The sequence below is a fragment of the Chrysoperla carnea genome, chromosome 4 (genome assembly GCF_905475395.1).
Source record: "Chrysoperla carnea chromosome 4, inChrCarn1.1, whole genome shotgun sequence".
NCBI lineage: Eukaryota > Metazoa > Arthropoda > Insecta > Neuroptera > Chrysopidae > Chrysoperla > Chrysoperla carnea.
In genome coordinates this window covers 29,302,230-29,318,003 of record NC_058340.1, presented here as the reverse complement: position 1 = coordinate 29,318,003, position 15,774 = coordinate 29,302,230, and the positions used below count along the sequence as shown (strand labels likewise).

General features: G+C 27.9%; 1 protein-coding gene across 1 annotated transcript in view; it reads left to right on the top strand.

Moving 5' to 3' along the window:
* The window catches only part of LOC123298273 (protein amalgam-like), a 628,640-nt gene that overhangs the window by 344,616 nt on the left and 268,250 nt on the right, over nt 1-15,774 (top strand). The window lies entirely within an intron of this gene.

Below are 15,774 nucleotides of genomic sequence, written 5' to 3'. Positions count from 1 at the left end.
ATTCATTTTAATTCAAAGTTCATTGAAATGAACAGAATAAGATCTCAGAGACTTAGTGTTCCGTTACAAACCAATAATATTAAGCGAAACTGATTTTCAATTTAAACAAAAGTTATAAAATTAAAAATTAGTCATGAAATAAGACTATACCAGAATCATGATTGTAGTAAGGTATGAAGTTTTGTCCTCCGGCAAGCTAGTCTCTCCGTTCGTATAGTACATGTACTCTATACTCCACTATTGCTACTTGTAAATTTATGTATGGACTAAAAAATAAATAAAATAGTACTAAAACATATACCAGGTTGCATATGAATATAATATTGTACATTCATATTTCTCTAATTAAATGCTTTTAATCTATATTTGTGTATGAAAATCAAGTGCTATACTATGACTAAGCTCATATACAGCTATTTTCATAAATATAGTGAGAATTTATACCGTGTGCCTCTAGATGTGTCGAATATAAGACCATGTTTGAAATTGATAAAATTAGTATTGTTATTACCATGGTAAAATTAGACAATGCTTATGCGCGGGTAGGGATAGGGTGGGGACATTCTCCCATTCTCGGTAATCTCTCTCGCGTAGAACGTCACAACCTGACCATGTATTGTCATCCAAACTTAATGTGCATTTAAAATTTTAACTCAATCAAAAACCGGTCCCCTTTTGATAAAATCGAAAAAATGGCAAAAAAAATTTTTGTTTTGGAATTTGATGAAACTCGGTGAATGGGGTAATTTTGATTAAATAAGTACAAAAATCAAGTTAATTTAATGATTAAAGTGTGTTATTTTTTCAAACTATGGGGGAATTCGTTTAGCTGACGCAGTTTTCGCGCTACGAGTTTTTTTTACTTGGCTATGACTGGATTAAATTTGAAGCTATTAAAAAAACTGGTGGACTGTGAGTTCCATTTTTATAATTTTTTCTTTGATAACATTTAGAATTTATGTAGCGGTTTCAAATCAAATTATATTTACATAAGTCATATTTACATAAAAGGTGGGCTCCCTGAGTGGGTTATGTCTGGTATCCATTTAAAATGGAAATTTCTAGAAGACTGCATAGATTCTAAACTTGTATGATTAGTATAAAAATTTTTAGTTTGATTAGGTATGTAAAAACAATATAAAAGCTTAGAAAATTATATTTTCACATTTGCAGGGTAAAATGCAAACATTAGACTTTCAAATTTTATAGTAAATACTACACACATACAGTGAACATATATTTAAATTGGCTATTTACTTTATTTAAGTCATTCTACTTTACATTTATCATTGAAAATGTCTATTACGTGTTTCAAGCTCACCTCAATTTATCATTGGTGTTCTGGGAAAACTAGAATGCTACGTCATAGAAATTGGACCGACCTGTCAACAAACAGACAGTATAAGTAGTAAATATTCACTGTTATACAGAACTTTATTACAAAAATCATATTTTTTCCAATTTTTGTAATTATTAAAGGGTGCCCCTTGAAAAAAAATCATAGTCAATTTTTTCGACCCAAAAAATTAAAAAAATGTTGGTTCATTAGACAATTGTTGGAGTAATTCCTAGGATATCGCCATTGTTATTATAAACTATAACATTTCGAGCAAATCTTGTTAATGTTTACTTGTGTAGTAAAAAAAAAAAAAAAATAAAATAAAATAAATTTGAACCTATAAAACACGGCTTGTTTAGTTATCAGTAAAATTGAAAAAACCTTAAACGTCGTGATGAAGATGAAAATCATAATCTATTAAACTTCGAAAATCGAAATTATGTCGGTGTTATTTCGATAATTTTCAAAAAAAATTATCAAGACATGTTCAAAATTATGGAAGAGAGAATTTAAATGACAATAATAACTTTTAAAGTTTAATTGATGAGATCTTCGATCTTAACATTTTATTAAAATTGTCTACAATACAACGGACATTAAACTGACATGACATTAAAAGTAAAAACTAACTATTGTGTTATATTACGCTTGGTAAGACTGATGGCTATCTTCTATAATGTCATTGTCGCTTTTCTAGACATAACGAATGTTGCCAACGAAAAATATTAGATTGTTTCTCTATTATACATATATACTTCTTCTACGTCAAGGTTCAAGCCGAGTATTTGATCGTTACTTCAGGAAAGAAGAAGGAAAAATCATTTTATACAGAAGGTGCCCATTGTCTTTAAAAATTTTTATGGGGATGGGCGACACACACTGCTGTGTCCAGAATAAATATTATGTATGCATGTATGTCTGTATCTTTGTACTATATGTATGTTTATTTGAGTCAAACCATACAAAACAATTTTAAAGCATTAACCTGAAATTTTGCTGATAGGTATAGCTTGCACTTATTTAAGCACCCCTTATGCACTGCATTTGATATGGGTATCAAATGAACCGATGTGCTGAGAAGAATACGAATTACGTACGTACATCGCATGGCACGGAACTCTTAAAAAAAGCATTCCCTAATTTTCCCATAGCTTGTATCATATTTGACAAACATACCTTTTTTAGTTCTAAATAAAAAATACTTTTTATGTACCAAAAAGTATAAAATAATTATTTTTCTTGTACCAAATAGTAGAAAATAATTATCAATCATTCATGGTTATTTTGTAAAAGCTTGAGGCACTATATATCATTTTTTATATTTCAAGTAAAGCCGTTCTTTAATTAATTCTTATTTAAATTTCTATACACAAATATCTTCTTATTCGAATAACGTTCGCAATGAATATTCACTAATTTTGAGCTTTCCATTTAATAAAAAATTTTCCAGGCTTTCTGAAAGAGAATTATTTGACTTTGAGAATTATCGTACAGGAAAGATGTGTTATGCATGACTTTCATATTAGCCTCTAAATTTTCAGCGGTTCTGAAATGACTGTCAAATTCTACACCTGATTCTTACCACATTCTATACTGCAGCATAAATAGTACCACACGTAATAGTATAGTGAACTTATATAAATTTATTCGACAACATTCCGACCATGCTCTTTCAAATACTATATCTCAGCCACAACAGTTTTATTACAAAATTAAGTGTCAGAAAATCTACAATAAATTACATTGGTAATACTTTATGCTACTTATATTTTTATAGTGTATTATTATTCTTCTTCAACGAAAAAATTCATTGTTGCCACCCTTCCACATTCTAACTATAAAAAAAAAACTGAAATAACTACACTCGCCACTGTAATAATTGGTAATTAGAGTTGTTTCGATGAAAAATGGCACTTTTGTACGTGTCAAGAATATGAAATCCCTGTGAACAATGTTTCCTAGAAAATATTATCGTAAAAATTTTCAAGATACAAAAATAAACTAAAAATAACTTCGGTCTTAAGAACAAACAACGAATTTTTGTTAAAATCCACGAAACCAACTTTTACTCAATCCGAGAAGTTTTCAGATGGTGACAGTGAATCGTTCTGAGTCTGGAAATCGTTACTGAAGATAAGGCAATTCTTTTGTAGATATACTTTAAGGGCTAATAAGTGGTGTGTTTTTGCAGATCAATTAACTATTATTCTAAGAAAATGAATACAACAGTACAATGCAACAGTACAACAACGCAACAGTAAAGACAAGCTCGCATTACTTCTAGAGTTTAAAAAAAATTATACTGTCAATTCTTTATCATTTCACATTAATTAAAGTAAAATCGTTCACACACGCCATAACTTTTTACATAACTAAGAAATTTTCTGACGATCTTCAAATGCCTGATGCCTGTTTGGGAGTAATAAGATTACAACCTATGCCTCAGCAGGTAGACAAACGCATTACATCTGGTTGGTTTACTGTTGCTAATTGTGCCAGAATATGAGTGCATAGATTTTGAATTATCAAGAACAGAATTATTTGACACGATTGATTACACTATTTTCTTAAAAATTATCCAAGTTTGTATCTACATGAAGCCTGGTAAAGGTTCAATTTTCACAGAAACAATTATAAATAAACATTGTCTAAAATTTGAACTTAACAACAAAACGAAGACAATAATCATCATATATCTTCTTTTACGTAGTAACTTTTTATTATTTTATGACTTGAATCATTATTTTTATTACTATTATTGTCATTATCAACGAAAAAAGTTTTCGTTTTTTTTATTCTTACTTAACTTTGTTTGTAAGTAATTTACGAAAACAATCCACACAAAAAATTAACTGCTGAAAATTTGTTGACAAATTCATGACACAAAATTAAGAATGGTTGTAATTTAAGCTTATTTTTTTACTTTTTTATAGAAAGATACTGTTTTAACTTCGAAAGTCGAAATCAAACTATATTATACACCTAAAATTTTAATTGAAGGATAAGTCTTCGAAAAATTTCTTCACGATCAATTGAAATTTTATATGTTGGTAATTTATTTTATGGAATTTATCTTGTTTTATTTACAGTAAAATTTGGGTAAGGAAAATAAAAGTTTATAGAGATAAATAAACGCAAGATTTTAATTTTTCTGTTGTCCAGGTTTTTCGTAGGAGAAAAAATGCTTAAACACGATTTTGAAATGACTTTAAAATATAGGACTATGATTGATTTATATAAGAGACCTCGCTTGTTTTGACCAATTTCTTTTAAACAATTTTTAGACTCATTTTGATCGAAATATTGGTTTCAAACAATTGAATTAGAAATTTATTGATCTTTCTTTCTTATTATCTTATGTCTTACGAATTTTTTCATTTATTCTTTTTAAATTGTGATAAATAAAAGTATTATATTTGTGCATGTATAACTTTTAGTCTGTGTATCTTTTCGTTATGATATTTTATCGTTTCCTTGTCTGTCTCCATTTCATTTAATTTTTTTCGTGGAAGTTGTTTTCATTTCCCTTGTGGTATTGAATTTATGAAACAAGCATAAAAATGCTTTTACATTAACTAATAATAAATACGATAATGTTATATTATATATTTGGAATATATATATTTTTTTTGATTTATTGATTTTTGTGTGTGTTTACAAAAATTCAATATCAATAAATGTACATTTTTTTAATGTATTTTACATATATATAATATTACAGACCAAGTTCGAAATTTGGATTTCCAAAATGTTGAAAAATTTCCAATCAATAGAAAAATTTAATCTTCAACAAGAATTGAATATATTTCAAAATGATTCGCCATAAATGCCTTTAGGCGCGTGAATAGATGACCAAACAGAAATTTTTTATGTTAGTTACTCGAACAATAAGTTGAGAAACTTTAACTTTTTAAGATAAGTTGAAAAACTGTTTAATGCGTCCCTTATAAAAGTGCGTTAATCTATTCCAGAGAATGAAATTTTATATTTGAACAAAAAAATTATTTTTGCTTCATAGCAAGCGAAACATTGGATGTGCTTCATTGTTTTACTTAAATATAAGGAGACCTGATAGAAAAAATAATTCCTGAAGGTACACAGCGCCGTATAAAATTTCGATCAAAATCAAAGTTGATTCGCCTTAGATTTTAAGTCACCATGCTTTTCTTGAAACTGATTCAATGTGGATCAACTCGAGTAAAAGAGAAAATTTAATGATACATTTATCTAAACTTTTTAAGCTGGAATGATGCTTTGTCTTTTAGGTCTAGAACTTGTAATCAAAAATCCATTTATTATAAGGTGAACAAAAACTGAAAATAACCAATATAATACTTTCCACTACGGAATTTCAAATACAGCTGGTAACATTTACAAATGGAAAATTTAATATCTGTTGAAACATTGAAAATTGAAAAGTGAATTTACAATTGAAAAAAGTTTAATAAACCATTTTTATACTATTGTATATTATCATTGAAAAGAAAATGTCGAAAAGTGAAAAATTATTTATAGAAATATATTTGAAGTGCTCTTAAGAAAAACTAACGAAAAAACCATATATATAGGATTAAAAAAAAGCCTTTCCTCGAAAAAATAGTATTTTTATTAAAACAATTATGGAGCAGAAACTATGAATAAATCATAATATTTTATTTAAAAAAAAAAAATTTTATACCATGTATATGAAATATACCAAGGTATATTAAGTTTAGTCCCAAATATGTAACGCTTAAAAATATTAATGCTACGAAAAAAATTTTGGTATAGGTATTCATAGAATCACCTAATTAGTCCATTTCCGTCTGTCTGTCAGTCTGTCGTCTGTCGTCTGTCCATCTGTCATTACGATTACTCAAAAACGAAAAGAGATATCAAGCTGAAATTTTTATAGTGTGCTTAGGACGTAAAAAGTGAGGTCAAGTACGTAAATGAGCATAGGTCAATTATGTCTTGGGTCTGTAGGACCCATCTTGTAAACCGTTACAGATAGAACAATTGTTTAAACGAAAATAATATTCCTTATAAAAAAATAAACAACTTATGTTTGAAACATTTTCTTGTAAACATCACTGTTTACTAACGAGGGCGCTAATTAGGTGCAAATTTAATAGTATGTATTAAGATGGGAATATCAGTTATGTGGGTGTGGACTATTTTAGGGTGTATATCTTTCTTTATTTACGCGACGTCAAAAACCAAACGATTGTATCATCAAAACTGTCTATACATGGTATTTCAACAATTAACTCAGTTAATTGTTTGTTTTACTTGTTTTATTTGAATATTATCTAATAAATTTATTCAACTAGGGATTGCGATTATCTCTTCTTGTATTGATCACATTCTACCATAAATATTAAAAAAATTTTTTTTATCAATATTATGGATTGATTTCTGCATGTATTGACCGATTCCATGTTCTATGTGAATCTTGTAATAAATCATTTGAACCCACTAACTGGATAATAATTCATTTTTAAATTGGATAAAGAAATACATACATATATGTATATATTTCATACAAATATTTTATAGAAAAAGTACTAATGTGAAATACTCGAATAACCTTCATATGCAGTTATTACTCGATTCTGTGTAATGAAGTTTTTTTATCCAAAATCTTTGTTGACATAAAATTTTCATAAATCAAAACTTCTGTAGTACAACCATTTTTTGTATATATGTAGAATCCAAGAAAAATCAAGTTTACGTCTACGATTTGAGTTCAAATTTACCGAACAGTTGTATTTCAGATTTAAAGAACGTGAAATTCTATAAACAAGCACCTCATCAAAATTTGTGATGTTTGCACAATATGTTTTAGATGGTTTAACTACCATACCTAGCAAACGAAAAATCGCACGGAACTGCATTTTGAACCAAATTTAAGAAAAATATTTGGCTTTGCAAACTTCATTATTAACGACTTCCTCTCTGAGAGCAACTGACGTACTGATAATGCTGGGACAGTGTTGGTACTGATTTGAGTTCTTTTGGATAATTAAATACATATGGCTAATGTTTATATGTCCGATTAGAATTCTAATGAGGGTACTTTTGGCAACAATTTTTATTATTTGTGATTCAATTCATTGCTAATGTGTATCAGCAAAACCAAATGTGCATGACACGTACATACATGGTGGGCCATTTAAGCACTAAAAATGTTCTGGAGAAATATCAAAGTACAAGTGACGTTTTTAGACATAATGGTAAATTATTGACTAAGCAAAATCATTTTAAAAATTTTCCTTACTGCTGACGTCAATAATTTTATATTCATTTTGCATATGCTTTAAGTTTTTCGTTATTTCATTCATATCATATAAAAAAATAAATTTTTGATCTTCATGGTAACACGCATGGAAGTGACAGAAATAAAACAATAACAAGTTAGTAGAGAAGATAGTATCTTGATTCACAATATTTTATCACATAAATATATAACGTATAAAATGTCACAATAAATGAAACGTTTAATATTTTTATGTGATAACGACAGGGCCGGATTTAAATTTTTGCCGCCCTGGGGCACTGAAGAAAATGCCGCCCTATGACTGAAATTTTATTTTAATAGTTTTGATATCTTATTTTTTAAGAATTAGAATAACTAATTAATTGCAGAAAAAAGAACCGCTTCATAACGAGCTGACTATCAGATAAAGATTTTAACGCAATTCTTTTTTCAGTATGAAACTGTAAGACTTCCCAGCGATGCGTCGATGCAGTAAAAAAGTTGTATAAAGTTTGTACTGTATGAAAGAATGAAGCAGCTTCTGGGGCGCATTCCACTGCGTGAACTCCAACTAAATTTATAGAATGAGCAGCACAAGGAGCATGTTCTGCAAGATATAATTTCATGAATTCTTGCCTGTAAGCTCGAATAAATCCCTGATACATTATTCGCGTTATCATATGACTGACTTCGACAATCTGAGAGATCAAGATAAAAAAACTGAAGAACAGATAATACAGCAACTAGCAAATCTTCAGCTTTATGTCTAGAGTTCTCAATAAACATAAGAAAAAAATTTTTTTTTAATTCTTCAAAAAAACTATATTAATTTATTAATTCCAGAAAAAAAAAGTATCAAATTTTATTTCTTCAAACCTTTATGGAAATAAATTAATTTTATTTTAATAGTTTTCATTTAAATTTAATATATTATAATATACAAAATTTTAATTTGATACCTACATAATGCATAAATTATATTTCTTGAAAGATAAAATGTTTATTTAAAAGAATTAGTTAATTATATATTGTATAGAAAATGTTTTCTCACTTTCAAAATTTTGCCGCCCTAGAAAATTTGCCGCCCTGGGCACTAGCCCCGACTGACCCTAGTGTAAATCCAGCACTGGATAACGATAACATAATAAAAAAAATCCTAATAAATATTTCATGATTTTTCTCTGTTTTAAAAATTGTACAGTGTGGTCTGCTAGAAATCAACCGGAAATATCAGGCTAGCTATAGCTTACACTATCGGTCAGAAGAACTGAATTTGAATTAGAGACTAGATGAAAATCACGCTAAAATGCAAGGAATCTGTCTTAAATTTTCAAATCGAAACATTTTTAGTTTTATGTAAGCTCAGTCACCTACGTAAATTAAAAAATTTCCTCATTACATTGTTCACAGTGGTAGCCGTTTGTGAATTCTAATTATTAAATGATTTTCCACAGCAGTAAAAACCATTTTTTTGATTACCCCGTGATTGTGTAAACTTCATAATAACCTAAAAACTCCAATTAATTTTGGTACATTATCTAGGCTACTAGGGTTAACAATATACCACTAAAAACCCACTGAATATTATGTTAAAACATCATCCAATTTGGGTTAATTCTGAGATTTTTTCTAAAAGATTATAACGCTCGAAATTAAAAATTTGATTGATGGAAAGTTTTTTTATGCCAGCTTGTATGTATATTTTTCAAAGCACGTGTGATTTGATTGTATTTCGGTTTTTTTGTTTTGTTATTATAAATACAATTGTCTTGCAGTAAGTATGACAGCTCATACGAATTACTTGCAATGTAGCCAAATTGATGAAAATTTCAAAATCAAAGCTTATGATAAGCGGTTTTCTATTTCAATACTGTATTATATTTTATTCCATCGGGTATTTGTTAAGTGTGTATGTGAAAAGGTCCTGAAATTGTTTTTTGCACCTGAATCAGTGAGAATGGATAGGACTGAACTCGATAGTCAAGCAGTGCCTAAATGTTTAAACTTTCTCTATCTAACCTCAAAGGTAGCACAGGACGTTCTTAACTAACCTGGTGGAACAGAATGTACACCTGATATGGGTACCAAGACACACAAATTTTTCTCTAAGACAAAGCATAGCTTTCATAGTATTCAACATAGAAAAATTATCATATATGAAAAAATAAATCAATATACTTTTTTTAAGGAATGCTTACATTAATTGTGAATCTGGTGATGATTTAAAATTCATTCGATCTTATTATTTAACGATAACATGAATTTTTATATCATCCAGAGTAGGGCAAATGATAATTTTAAAAAACTGCACCCTAAAATTTTTTTTTTTTTTTTTGTATAAAAACTATACAAAATCTTGGATTCCTTGTTATAAGCAGTAATGCAAACCAAACATCAATTTTAATTATACTTTACTCATTTTTGTTAAATGCTTTATTTCTTCTTCTCTCACCTGATAGCAAATGCAACTTACTTTAATTTCCTCTTGTAAATATAAAAATGTTTAATTAATGGTTAAGAGGTTAAGAAAGTACACAATTTTCCAGATGTTATACAGCAGCAAAGAAAAGAAAAATTAATAAAAAAAAAAACCCTATAAGGAGTGGTCTCTTTAATTAAATGAAATATGTAGTAAATTTCTAATAGTTTATTGTACCTATTATATACATAGTTATAGTTATTACTTTGGGTTGTCTTTTTTCCTTTTTATTATTGTAGTATTAGACCAGTTACTAGTCCGAAAAATGGGTCGAGGTTCCACTCTCATTAGGTATTAGAATGCCACGAAAACATTTATAGGCTACTACAATGATTTTCAATCACGTTTACTTCCAAAAATTCCCATTTACGATTTTTTGTTATTGTATCATCACGTCATTATATCTAAATGCTATTTTTCTGTAATATTTATAAAAGATGTAAAACTGAAACAAAGGTGACATCAGGATTGCAATATATTTCAGGGCGAAACAGACAATTTAGAATCAGTTTAAAAATTTAAGCGAATTAACTAAGTAATCGTTATAGAAGTCGAACGTAAATCGAAATCATCGAAGTAAGCTAGACTTTTCGAAGGTTTTCTACCAATTATTGCCAGTCGTGTCCCAATCAGAGCCCCAACCAATGTTTTGTGCTAGTTGCTTGCCTATTACTAGTTCGAAGGGTTGGTCGTTTTGCTATTTTATTCTGGTCGAACACAAAAAGATACTAAAGAAGACAAACACAAATAAATAAATATAGTGCAACAGTACTTTCTGTGTTGTAGTACAAATGCATTTTTATGTCAAGTCGAATAACGCGAACAACAATGTATTATGAGATTCGTGTTATTATTTTTCGACTTCTATACAAACAAAGGCTATGGAAACCGTAAAAATGAATTAAAAAAGTTTCACACTTTTAATAGAAAAGTTTCGGTATCTTTTGTTCTGATAAATTACGAATTTTGGCTGGATTTATGTATGAGTTACAGAAATGAAAAAATTACTCAAATGTCATACAAATTGCATTACCAAAATCGATGTATGTAGCAATATCAACATGTAACGAACACAACATAGTTACATGTTATGCAATAAATTACTAGGAAATAAATTTCATGCCTTCCAGTTGTACTTTTTGATTGTTCGGTTTTCCAGATATAAGGAAGAACTTTATTTGAAGATAATCTTCATTGATTGATGATTACCTCCATCCTTTGTATCGAATCCTTCCTCAAGGTAACTTGTTCGTCCTTATGCGACTTTCGTCTCAACATAGAGGTAGAGTCGTTGACACCAGATTTTTGTATTATTTGTAATTACATTGCATCGTATTACTTCGCGTACGTAACACAGTGAGTGCAATAGCTTCGTTTGGTTGTTTGCTTGCTTGTACAACAGTTAAGACAATTTAAATGAATAATTATATTACATTATTATATGAAACTATGTGACTGTTTTTTTAGTATACACATTAGGTATGGTCTGAACGTATAGTTTATTTAATTTATTTGGTTAGTTATGTAATTGTGTAACCAAACAGAAAAATGAAAATAATTATGTTAGAAAGGATTTTTTTATTTGTGGGTGCAATAGCTTTTTGTTCGGATTTTTCTTTTACTAGTCTAGACTACACAGAAAAAATGACCTATTTGAAAAAATTGCGCTGTTGCTGTTACAACAAGTAGATATTTTTTGAGTCAACGCCGATAAACCGACCACAAATTTAAGTCAAGAAAACAAGTATTTGATTGGCTACCATGTTTAGAAGGTATTTCTTGCTAATAATGTTTAGCATTATAAATACTAATCAAGTTTAAAACAAAACCAAAATTACAATTAACAATCCTAAATAAGGAAATAACACCAGACAAACTACCGTACTACTACAAGACTCTATTTTTTCATAAAATAAGATTATTTTAATGCGTGGCAGCCAGAACATAAAATACATTGACAATCTAAGCCCTTTTTCTCTCTTTTGCCAAATTATACTTTATGTATTCATCTCTAGAATAGTGTAAGCTTAATAATTGCAATCAAAAATTCTGTTTCTCAGATTCCCATTTTAGAACACAGTTAGTTACCATTTTTAAGATTTGCAAATTACATTTTACGAAATTTATATAAAACAACTTTACTTTCTCACCATCAAAAAGATTCACTCGCCACTATTATATTATAAATTAATTTTATGTCTAACTAATTATTTCTAAAATTGGTCTGTTTGTACATTATTAAAAGGTTAATTAAGTTTATGACCCAACAATTACATTTACTAAGACAAATATTCTTTCAAATATTTATTAAAAAAAAAGAAACATATTTAAAATTGTAATAAGAAATATTCATCGTGTTTTTTTATATTAATTTATAGTGCATAAAAATATATATTTAAATAATGCACGCCCGCATCTTGACAAACGTAATAAATTAATTATGTACCATAATAAGTAGGAAGATACAAATTTTTATGCACAGGGTGAGGCGTCGGTAAAATACAGCGTTAAATAAAATAAATAATTGAATAAATAAAAAACCCGACTGCGTTAAATAAAATCTGAAAAGAAAGAAACAAGTTAATTACTTTACATAGCGACTTTACTAGTCGACGCTCATTACTGGCAAAATTTGAGTCGGTCTACATTTTAATGGACCACGACTGTAAAAGTTGCTATGTAAAACTTTAAAGCCAATTTATTATTCGTAGTAAAATTTAAACAAATAACTTTTTTTGTAATCCCCTTTTAATTTCCTTTATTTTGATATCCTACTCGATAGGTTTTGTTCATTGTTTTTAATTAACGTAATCACTATTTCGCTCCAAAAATCCACCATTTTTATTTTCAAATACCTATCTATGAACACTTGGGTTTTTGAGACAAATATAATGATATCCTAAATTTACAAACAAAGATACATACATATATACATACAAGGTACGCGCGAAAAACCTAAACATTCCTTTACAGTCGAGTAAAAAGGTTCTATTCATTTGAAAATTATGCAGAGGGATCTTTGGATTTTGATGCTAGTATAAATAAAAATATAACATTTGTCTTTAACGCTTGACAAAAAAAAAATGTTTTTATTGTTAATATTCCCTGTACTAACACCATAAAAATTTTTGTATTTTGGCAAACTTAACAAAAAATTTGTTTAATAAATATTTATTTATGAATTTGGTAATTTTGGTAATGCTAAAGCACTAAGCTACGTTCAGACACTATATACAAATCGATTGAATCCAGCCACATTACAGATTAACGGATAAAAATACAGAAACTAACATTTTTAATACTGTATATTCACTTCAGCATCCCGCTGTAAGTATTTTTATACTTAACTTCCATTTAAATAAGTTTAATTCCCTTTCAGTAACTCATTAATTTAAAAGATTTTAATTATTGTTTAAGTAGTAAATTACGGTTTAAAAATAATTTATACGTTAATGATGGATGAATTAATTTCAGCCCACCCTGAAATAGTCGATGGATATTGCAAAATATGCTAAAATTTCTTTTACTGATGACTATGTATCCTAATTATCTCGATTTTTGATATATCGAGTCCAGTGTAAAACAATTGTTCACTTGAATAGACTATAACATTAACATATAGTAATCATCTAAATTTACTTAACTTACTTATCATTTTCTATGTAAGTTGGTTTGATAGAGAAATGAAAATTGTTTTAGAAACATAAAGTTTATCAAAAGTTTACAGAAAATTGAGTTCTTTTTTCATTTACTTTCTTCAAAACTTTTACTTGAAATGTTATTATTTCATTGCTATCAGTGTTACGAGTTCAGTTACTAGTTTTTAGTTGTTAATTAGTACCAAAACTTTTTCTAATATTTATTTTCTAGAACACAAAAAAAATGCAATAATATATTGAACTAAATAACTTACTTGAGTTAGAAGATAAATTTTTGCAGACAGTTTATCAAAACAAATAAAGAACTATACTGTAATGGAAAAATCTAAACTTCGCGATGAAAAATTATGTTATTATAGTAGCTTATATGATTAGTGATAAGAAAATCATTGGTAAATTTTTAATGTAAACAAATTTTCTCGAAAAGATAATAACGTTTTTTGCAATTCTACAGAATCTGACGACTCAAATCGGATAAACCAATTCCAATGTTTATTTAAGGTGTGGTTGAACAATACGATTGGGCTCAAGAAGAAGAAGTTAAGAAAATATCTGTATGTGGAAGTTAAAGTGTTTTGTTTGCTTTCGCGTGTGTAATAAAATATTATCAACCTTAATAACGAACCTTAAAAGATTTTGTTCTTTACGTCAAGAATATTTTCGTTTTACAGGTTTTTTTTTCCAGCAAAAAAACTTGTTATTTTTAAACATATAAATATTACAATAGAAAAATAATTTTTGAATTTAATTTTATAGTTTTTAAATATATACAATTCTTTGTATTTTATTTACTGACTGTGTGATAAATCATTGAACATGATAAAAATATATAAAGCTGTCAAACTGCATTTTTATTTATTTATAACCTTTGCTTTGAATACACACACTGTATTCTGCATAAAGTCTTAGAAAGAATATAGTTTAAAATTATTTATTTCTTTACTTGTTTACAATAAGGTAATTTAATTTCAACTACATATTTTAAATCTCTCAAGATTTAACATTTCATATTATTTATTGAGAAAATGTTTTCTTCTATAAAACTTCATAGATTTCTAATAATTTTTTAGCGAAGAATAAACCCTATTTTGCATTTTAACACAACTTTTTTTTTCTAACAAACAAAAAAAGAGCTTTTTTTAACAATTATTAAACTTTTTTCCGGATTCACTATGACATAAAACCTTTAAATTAAAGTTTGAATTAGTACTTTTTTGGGAATAAAATAAAGGTTTTATGCTTGTTAGAACCTCCTGTTTCTGTAGATTCCTTACTGACACACGTGTGCCACTTTCAACTTTATAGAACAAAGTTTATATGAAGCCATATACTGTACATCTTGTGACCCATTTGGTAGGTACACTTGGGCTCTTAAACATTAACCTGGCAAGTTTTTTATTAACTTTATAATCAATAAAGTTGTGATAAATTTTATTCTAGAAATATTTTTAAATAATCAATTTTTAAGGTTTGTACAGGATTAAGGTTTGTCAAAGGTAGGTTAAGAATTACCCTGTGTAATTACACTTTTACTGTATATTTAACGCTTATTCTAATGTTCGCCTACGTATAATAAAAATGCAAATCACTACTAAATATTCATTAAAATACTTGAAGAAAATTGTTTTATATCCTAAAAATATATCACTGTTACTGTACACTACTTGACTTAAAGAATTGCATATTTATTAAATATATTTTTTTGAATATTTAAAAATTGTAATTATTCATTTTAATGTAAAGGTGATTATTATATGCATAGACCTATAACCAGGCGTACAATTTGACAATTGTTTTAGAATGGAAGAAAATTTTGGAGGTAGTTTTCAAAATCGAAGCAAAAAACCTATGTTTTCTCCATGAAAATTTGCTAACCAAGCTTAAAAATCATGAATATTCACCAAGGACGATCTTAAAATACAGCTTAATTGACAGAAACTACAACAATTATTTTGTTCGTCACTTATAAGAGCGAAAAGTCCGATTCCCGACATTTAAACGTGGCAGGCGACAAATAGTACTTTCAGCGACCTATGTTGCTGAAAGTCGGACAAAATGA